The following is an 8,655-nucleotide window of genomic DNA, read 5'->3' as shown; positions in this document are numbered from 1 at the left end:
AAATAAATAAATAAATAATACTACTTCAAGGTAAAAAATAAGCCAGCAGGAAATAATTTTGATAGATTTTGATCCAGAAAACAACAATTTTTTCCCCTTTATCAGAAATATCGCTCACAGAATGTGATAACATGCACACATGCATAAATTATTTACAGTCTATACTTTTTAATCACTCTTTATATATAAAGAAAGAATGATTTAAAAAAATAAAACAATATGGAAACACTCCCTTATAAAGGTTCACAAACTATATTTACTTCAATAAGCTGGTTAAAATTTGGTGTCTTCTCTCCCCCTCCCCTTCCATTTATGCCAGAAATACTTTACTTATTTCTTGATGGCTTTATTTGTAAATATTGAATGAATAAAAGGATATTGTTTCCGAAATGATCATACATATAAAGATAATTTTATGTTTCCTCCTATGAAAACTTGATTAATAATTTCACAATTATTAATCCCGCACCCTTTTCTATTTATATAGCTCTAGATAATTACACCTATAGAGTTTATCATAACTGCAATACTCAGAGTCCAGCACCTTTAAATATATTTTACTGAGACTTTGTTCATGTCGACCATACTCTATAATACATACATATATATTACACACACACACACACGTTTTTTATTTGTCTGCTTGCTTCAATATTATATATAGAATTTAATTCTCTTTCTCTTCCTGTGATAATTCCTGATAGCCTGTGGGTTGCATATCGGACTGCAGAGTAAAAGGTAACTTTGAAATTGACTTTAAATTCCTCAACTGGCAGTAATCATCATTTTATACACTGATGATTGCGTAAGCATGAAATATTAATATCTGTAGGTAAAAATAGTTAAAATTTATTTATAAAATAATATATATATATATATATATAAAGTAGACTATGAGACTATTCTGTACTTTCACCTAACAATTTTATAAACAGAACAAACCCCAAAATATGATAAATTCAATGAGGGGGGGGGGATTACATTAGAAATATAAAATGACAAAAAATTTCATTTAATTGTTTTTTAAATTAATTTTTTGGTAGATTTTATTTTTTTTTTGCAATCGCACGGGCATTCGCTGCTATTTTCATTGAAAAAAGTTGTAATGATTTATGTGTATGTGTGTGTTTGTCTGTGTGTATGTGTGTGTTTGTCTGTATGTACAACTGCCAATGATCAAAGAAATATAAAGGCCATATGTGTGTACACTTCTCCTGGTCAAGAAATAATAATAATGTCCATGATAGGATACTTCTGTCAAAGGAGGGGGGGATATTTATTTGCTCCCCCACTGAGCAAATTAGACACAAGGCCGATTTTTTATGTGAGGAGTGAAGGGGAAATGGGGACCAACAATTGGTATGAAGGGTTGCCCCTACATTGACCAAGGTCTTATATGTTGGGTTGATATTTATTTGCTGCCCACATCAGCAAAATGTGGCACAAGGCCGGAAAGTGGGAACCCCGCAGGCTCCCCTAAAGGAGGGGCACTCCTGCAATTTTAAAAATTGCCTGAGTAACCCCGTCGGCATTCCCCGGTCGGGGCGCCTCAGGCAGCAAGCAATAAACTTTCCCCACCGGAAAGCCCGGTGGCAAGGCCTGGGAAGGTGGACCTCCTAGGTATTACCCAGGCGTTGTACCTCAGTCCAACAGGTGCAGGGCCGGGTCCCGGCCCCTCACCTGTTGGGCTGAGTGTCAAGTGACGAATCCTTGACTTGACTGGTCAGATATGTGGGGTTGCCCCCACATATGGTCTTTGCTTGACACCCGCTGCCCAGGCCCCGAAGGAAAGGAGACATACTTCAGACATAATTTCTATATATAGCATTCTTCAAACCACATCTGCATTGAGTTACGGTCATTAGCATACCACATTAAATTAAATCTATTTAAATAATTAGCTTGCCGATATTACTTATTCGACATAATAGCTCCATTTCAACAGTACTAATTAAAAAAAAAAATTAATTATTTAGTTTATTTCCATTTCAATTTATATTTGATTTAACTTATTTTATCTGAAATCTGAAATCGTTTAATTTTCAAACCAGAAAACCAAAGGGGAAATAACTGTGATAATTTAACTGAAAAATTGTTTTAAACGGAGCATGTTATTAAATATTTTCTATAATAGATTTGTTTTCATTTTGAAATATTCTTCTAAGCTGAATTATTATTTTTATTTTGAAGGAATTTTTTTGTTTCGATTATTCTTAATTTTTAAGTAACCTTTTTTATTTGTTAGAGAAAAATAATTAAAACTAATGTCCTCATTTACTTGCATCCCCATGAGGGCAGAGTTAGTCAGACACAGAGCCAATTTTCCATGTGAGCAAAATCCATCACCCATACATTATCTGCTCTTTTTTTTGTTTATAAAATTTAATTGGTGTTGCCCAGGATTTATAATAATTATGCGATAGCAAGTGTGTTTAATTGCCTGAGAAACAGATTTTCTTTATAATTTATTTAATATCTTAAATTAAAAATGGTCAATTTTTATGATGTGACCCAGCGTTGTTTAACCCCTAAAAAAAAAAAAAAAAAAATTAGGACCTACTTTTTGGGGGCCTAATACGTTTAAACAGTCTTTATGAAAGAAGAAATTTTGAAAAAAGAAAATTAACATTTTAGCGCAGGAGATCACTTTTCTATATAAATTTAACATAAAATGAGCATCCACGTTTTGGCCACAAAACATTTAACGAGAGATGTCATCTCTAGCACTTTTTCAAGTTTGGCGATCGAAGGGGGGGGGGACATGACAAAAACAAGTTTTGGGGGTTTTTTTGGTGGTGGGGGGGGGCGCAAATTACATTTGAAGCAAACATAAAATAACGATAAATTTAGTTAATTTTTATGAGACTATTCTGTACTTTCACCTAACAATTTTATAAACAGAACAAACCCCAAAATATGATAAATTCAATTGGGAGGGAGGGGGGATTACATTAGAAATATAAAATTAAGAAAAATTTCATTTAATTGTTTTTTAAATTAATTTTTTGATAGATTTATTTTTTTTTGCAATCGCACGGGCATTTGCTGCTATTTTAATTGAAAAAAGTTGTAATGATTTATTTTTGATTATTTTTTTTTCGGGGGAGAGGGGGGGTCTTTCAAATGCTCAATATCCGGAAAATAGTTTCTTCTCTTTGTAGCCCTTCTACTGAAATATCAGGTTGAGAGGGTATCACATACTTCTTTTTTTGGGGGGGGGGCGATTACATTTACATGTTTTCATCCATTCTTTTATTTTTGTTGTGGGGGCATCCACGTTACCCATGATGAAAATGATTAGTATACAGGTGTGTTTCAAATGGAACTTCATGTCACCCACGCAACGCTGGGTACCCATGCTAGTATTATATGTTTTTATATTTCATTTAGGTGATGAAATTTGAATTGATAGTCCATGTCTTGGTCCAAGCAATCTAAACTGATTTCAATGTACAGTGTGTGTGTGTTTTCTGTTTTAATTTTCTTATCACTTTGTTTTTACTGGGGATGGGGCATTCTACTGAATGCCAAACATTCTCACATTAGTTTAGTTATTCCAACCAAGAGATCTTTTTAAGATTCTAACCGTCCCTTTAAGTGCTATTGTTTATTGGTTGCTCCTATAATGACTGGTATGATTGATACCTTCTTAAGATTCCAGTTTCTTTCTTTTTTCCCAGTTTATGAATGTGCATGTGTGACTTGTTGGATTATCCATTGAAATCGGTTTAGATTGTTTGAACCAAGACAGACTATTGATCCAAGTTTCATAGTCTGTGGGAAATGAACTGATAGAGCTATAATTGCAAGAACAAATTCAATTTGTCAATTGAAGTGTTGAGGGTTATTGATGTGAAAAGTTATCTGAAGTAGAAGAGTAAATTAGTTTGGTCATGCGCAAAGAAGATCAAAGGAAATTATTATTGTGATATAACTTCAAAACACAATGTTGCAATATTTTTGGTATAGTAAAAATGGGGATAATTTTTTTAAAAATTGGAAAATTCTATTTATAATGGAATGAGGCTACCAGTCAATTACAAACTGGAATCACTCCAGAAAACAATGAATTTTTTTAGAATCCCTGCACATAATTTTTTGTGTCCACACGAAAAAGAATTTTGCTCTTCGTCTGCAAACTTTTACAATTCAAGACTTCTACAGATTGGCTATCCAACAGGAAACTAGTCTTTTCACTTCTAAACTAAAATGACTTATAACTCCAAACACAATTACCAGTTTACAGGCTTTTAAAGAGATTTGAAACACCTACCGTTTGGCAAAGACAATTTTCCTCAAAATATATTATGGAACATGGTCATACACATTAGATCACCGTGTAGAAGTTTTAACATTGTTAAACAAAAATAACAAAATAATTCCTCTTTTATATTAAAAAAAAAATAAAATAAAAGATATTTATATATATACACACAGGGTGACCCCCAAAAAACAGAGGACATTCAATTGTTTTTCTGAGCATTTTACAGTCAACGGAGAAAAAAAAAGGCCAAAGACCCTAGTGTGTTGATGTGATGTTTTGAATATAATAAACTAGTTATGACCAAAGTTTCATTTCATTTGAACAAAACACTAAGAAACGCAGCCTAATTAGAGTTGGGGCCCGTTTTTTGGGGGTCACCCTGTGTATGTATGTATGTATATATAACTTTCGAACTCTCACACATTTTTGTGTGCGAGTTCGTTCCTTACAGACTCCGAAACGGCTGAACAGATGTTCTTTAAAATTTACAGAACTTTAGTGTATAAGTTTGAGAGTGATCTTAGTTAAGTTTTGTCTCAGAATACCCCGGATAATCAAAACAGTTATTTTAATTTATCTATTATCAGTAAAGCCATTTTTTCCATGTCGTCATGTAGCAACAATGATAGAACAACGGGCTGTGAAAATTCTACTGTGGATAAGTTGATAGCATTTTTTTTTTTTTTTTTTTTTTTTTTTGTGCATGACGTGGTCTTAGGTTCAAACTCCGCATGTAAATGTCTTAATTTTTTTTTCATTAACTGCAAAGAATTTTATAAGACTTGAAAATTTATGGTGTTTTTTTTTTTTTTTTTTTTTTTTTTTTATTGGCATGACGTGGTCTGTAGGTTCAAACCCCACACGTAAATTCCTTAATATATTTTTTTTGTTGTTGATTGGAAAGAAGTTTATATAAAATAATTTTATAAAAGAAACAGTAGGTTCTCTACAGCACAATGTAGAATAATATATATTTTGGACTAAGTTACCACATGGAGGCATGTGAAGCTTCCTCCTGGGCGATTTCACGGATTTCGATGACAAAAATATAGGAGTGTGAAATATTCGTTGATCATCATTCAATCCTGGGCAACGTCGGGTCTCCCTGCTAGTATATATATAAATTTATAGAAAATCACGTTTTTGTCTTCCTTTCTCAAGAACAGCAACTTTCCATTTCTTGCATTGAGATAGCGTTTTAATACTTCCCTAAACACAATGTTTTAAGAAAACTACATCTCAATAATAACAAAGGAAATTAGTTTAAACAGATATAGATGAATTATAAAAATGGTAAGCGACCGCTAAAAAAATTGCAAACAGTTGATGGCTGGAGACATGGGACAGTCGGGATTGATGAATTAAGAAAATAGAAAAATGCTAAGACAGTGAATCGAATGAAAAAAAAATCTAACCTCATCAAGGGAAAAGGGACTTAAAAACGAGAAAATCATATCAAGAAACACTAAGTTATTATTCGTTTGTGAATATTATTGTAAAGTTCATTTTAGTACCTGTCTCGTTTTCAGAGTTGCTTCTGGACTAACTTTAGAAGGGGCACAAGTAGTCTAAATGTGATGAATCCAGATGTACTTCCTGTGTCTGGGAATTTTTTTAGAAAGGTTTTGCATTGGAATACCTCCAATAAGTATTGAAAAATCGATAAAATCCAATGAAGGAAAAACAGTCCGATTTTGTTCAAAGTTAATACCCTTATACAGCCTAATATCACAAGTGAGAAGTTTTATCACCACACAAGCAGAAGGGCCCAGCATATAAAATCAACAGTAGGTTCTTTGATGAGACAGGCGTGCATTCGAAATAGATGTTTTTGTTTAGAGCACAATTGAACCATGAGACTTGAGATCTGCTCTTAACTGTATAAAAATAATTTTATAAAAATCAACAGTAGGTTCTCTACAGTGCAATGTAGAATACAATGTATTGTGGAATAAGTTACTGCAGGGAGACATGTGACGCTTTCTCCCTGTGCACTGCAGTGGGTCCCCAGCTAGAGCAGGCAATCAATCGATTTGATTGAAAAATGGGTGATTTCACTAATTTCGATGACAATAAAAGTATTGGAAGTGTGGAACATTCATGCCAAGGTAACATCTGGTCTCCCTGCTAGTTTTTGTACAGAAAAGATTTGTGACATCATTGAAAACATTGAATGAAGTTTATTTCAAGAGGTGGAATTTAAGATCGCCTAACAAATCCGAAATAGTGAGGGTTCTATTGTTCTCCCACTCTCCATGACGTGACTTAATTTGGAAAGCACAATAAACCGACACTTTGTTTAACACTAAAATGGCAGAGTTTGTGTTTTACCTTTGAATCAAAAAGATGAGTTTTTCATAATGCGCTTTGATTTCAGTTTTCTCAGTATTCAAACCCTGTCCCACTTATAACCATTAGACAACAAACAAGAGTAAACAGCATAACTGAAACTGAGGTATGAACCCCAAATGACAAACCTCAATATATGAACATGTATTATTCAGACTATGGATTTATCTTGGATGTTATTCTCACAACATTTCGGCCAATGTAACTTTGTCTTCAGATACGTTTTGAATTAATTCGAACTTGTACATGATCATGATTGATGGAACAAGAGCAAGCTGCCCTTATAGATCAAATAAAGGGTTCCAGAGTTTGGCACAGATTTTCAAGTTCAATAAGAGGCATATATAGAAAGTTGAAAGCTACATTGGCTGAAATATTGCTAGAATGACATTCGAGATGATAACATAGTCTGAATAATCCAAATTAATAATCCTGGTCTAAAAAAATTCCAAAGCATGTGCATATATTTATTCAGATCTTAAATAATTATCTTCTTAGGCCAATATTTGGACTGCAACTAAAATCCAACTTCAAATCTTTCCTCGTTCACATGATTAAGTCAACCAGCTTTCTACTTGTCATATGGGGTCCACAACTAAACCTCATCTCCTAAATCTAATAAATAAATGGCTATATATGTGTCTCCATATTTTCAAACTCTATCTCCTCCGAAACTAAAAGTCCCAGAGCGGCGCTAGGGGCCTCAAATGATTGGATTTTTTACGGGCCGTTCTTTTACGGGTCTTTAGCTGGTAAAAATTGTTTTTAAGGGGTCAAAAATGGGTAAAAATTTTTAAAATTTGTTAAACATTTTGTACATTCATCTTTATTTTTAATCGGTTTATATGCATGTTACGTTGGTACAGTGGTAACGTCACCAGCTTCGAATGCTACAGTTTCGATTCTAATTGATGGCACTTAGATACTTTTTTTTTTTTAACTTTTGAAATCAGACTATGATAATATATATGAAATCTGGACAAATCAAAATATCATATTTAAGTGTATTTTATGCCTCGCCAGTGTCATATAATCCAAATACGAAAGTCTCTACAAATCTATTAGACCAGGTATGGAGTATTGTTTTCATTCTTGATAAAGTGCAGAAACATCTGAAATTTGATTAGCTCCACCCTTTCTTCTTCTCTATAACCTCTAGCCTTTTCTATAAATACTATTAGGACATGTGTTCTTCAGAATTGTCTGATCTATTCCTTGCTTCCTTTGTTCCAGTTGGTACGTTGGTCTAATGTCTATCAATTCGCCGTTTTGATACCTCATCGTAATACAACTTCTTATTCCAGTAACTTCTTTCCAAGAACTGCAGGATCATGGAACTCTTCCTGTTGACCGTTTACCTCCTACCTATAACCTTGGTCTTTTAGAGACCAATCCCAACAGGCATCTCTGGTTGTTGTGATAATTATATTTCATTCTTGTTAGCTCCATACATCTTTCACACATTTTCTGGAGCAATTTCCATTTAAAAAAAAAAAAAAAAAAAAAAAAATTCCACTTCAAAGTTCAAAAATAAAGTTGAAGATAGAAGTTTCTTGGGTGAGAGTGGAGAAGTATGGAGCCTTCCCAATCATTTTGATTGATGCTAGATGGGGATCAGAGTGTTGATGATGAAAAGATAGGAGCTTGGTTTTAGATGCATTAAAATTAACTAGCCACTTCTTTCCCTATTGCACCACGTGATCAGGATTAGAGGAAAGATAATCAGAGAGAACTTGGTCGTTTACTTTGAAGTGTTGCTATAGATGGTAGTGTTGTCAGCATAAATGTCTTACATATTATATTGTACCAATATATAGCAGTGATTTCAAAAGTAAAACTTTTTTTAAAAAAGACTTTGGTGTTGTCAGCTGGAATCGAAACCAAAACATAGCTTTCCAGCCTTTGTCATTACCATTTAAGCTATCATCAGATGTTAAAAATAAACCAACTTTAACATGTTAATATATATTTACACATGCATACAAATAGCACGTTTAGTTAACTTATGCCTGCCAAGTTCCAAGTTTTTTCAAATTGACCTC

Source organism: Euprymna scolopes, chromosome 29 (genome assembly GCF_053919585.1).
Source record: "Euprymna scolopes isolate OS-2025 chromosome 29, ASM5391958v1, whole genome shotgun sequence".
NCBI classification, from domain to species: domain Eukaryota; kingdom Metazoa; phylum Mollusca; class Cephalopoda; order Sepiida; family Sepiolidae; genus Euprymna; species Euprymna scolopes.
The sequence above is the reverse complement of the archived record's forward strand: the minus strand, read 5'-3'. Positions refer to the sequence as shown.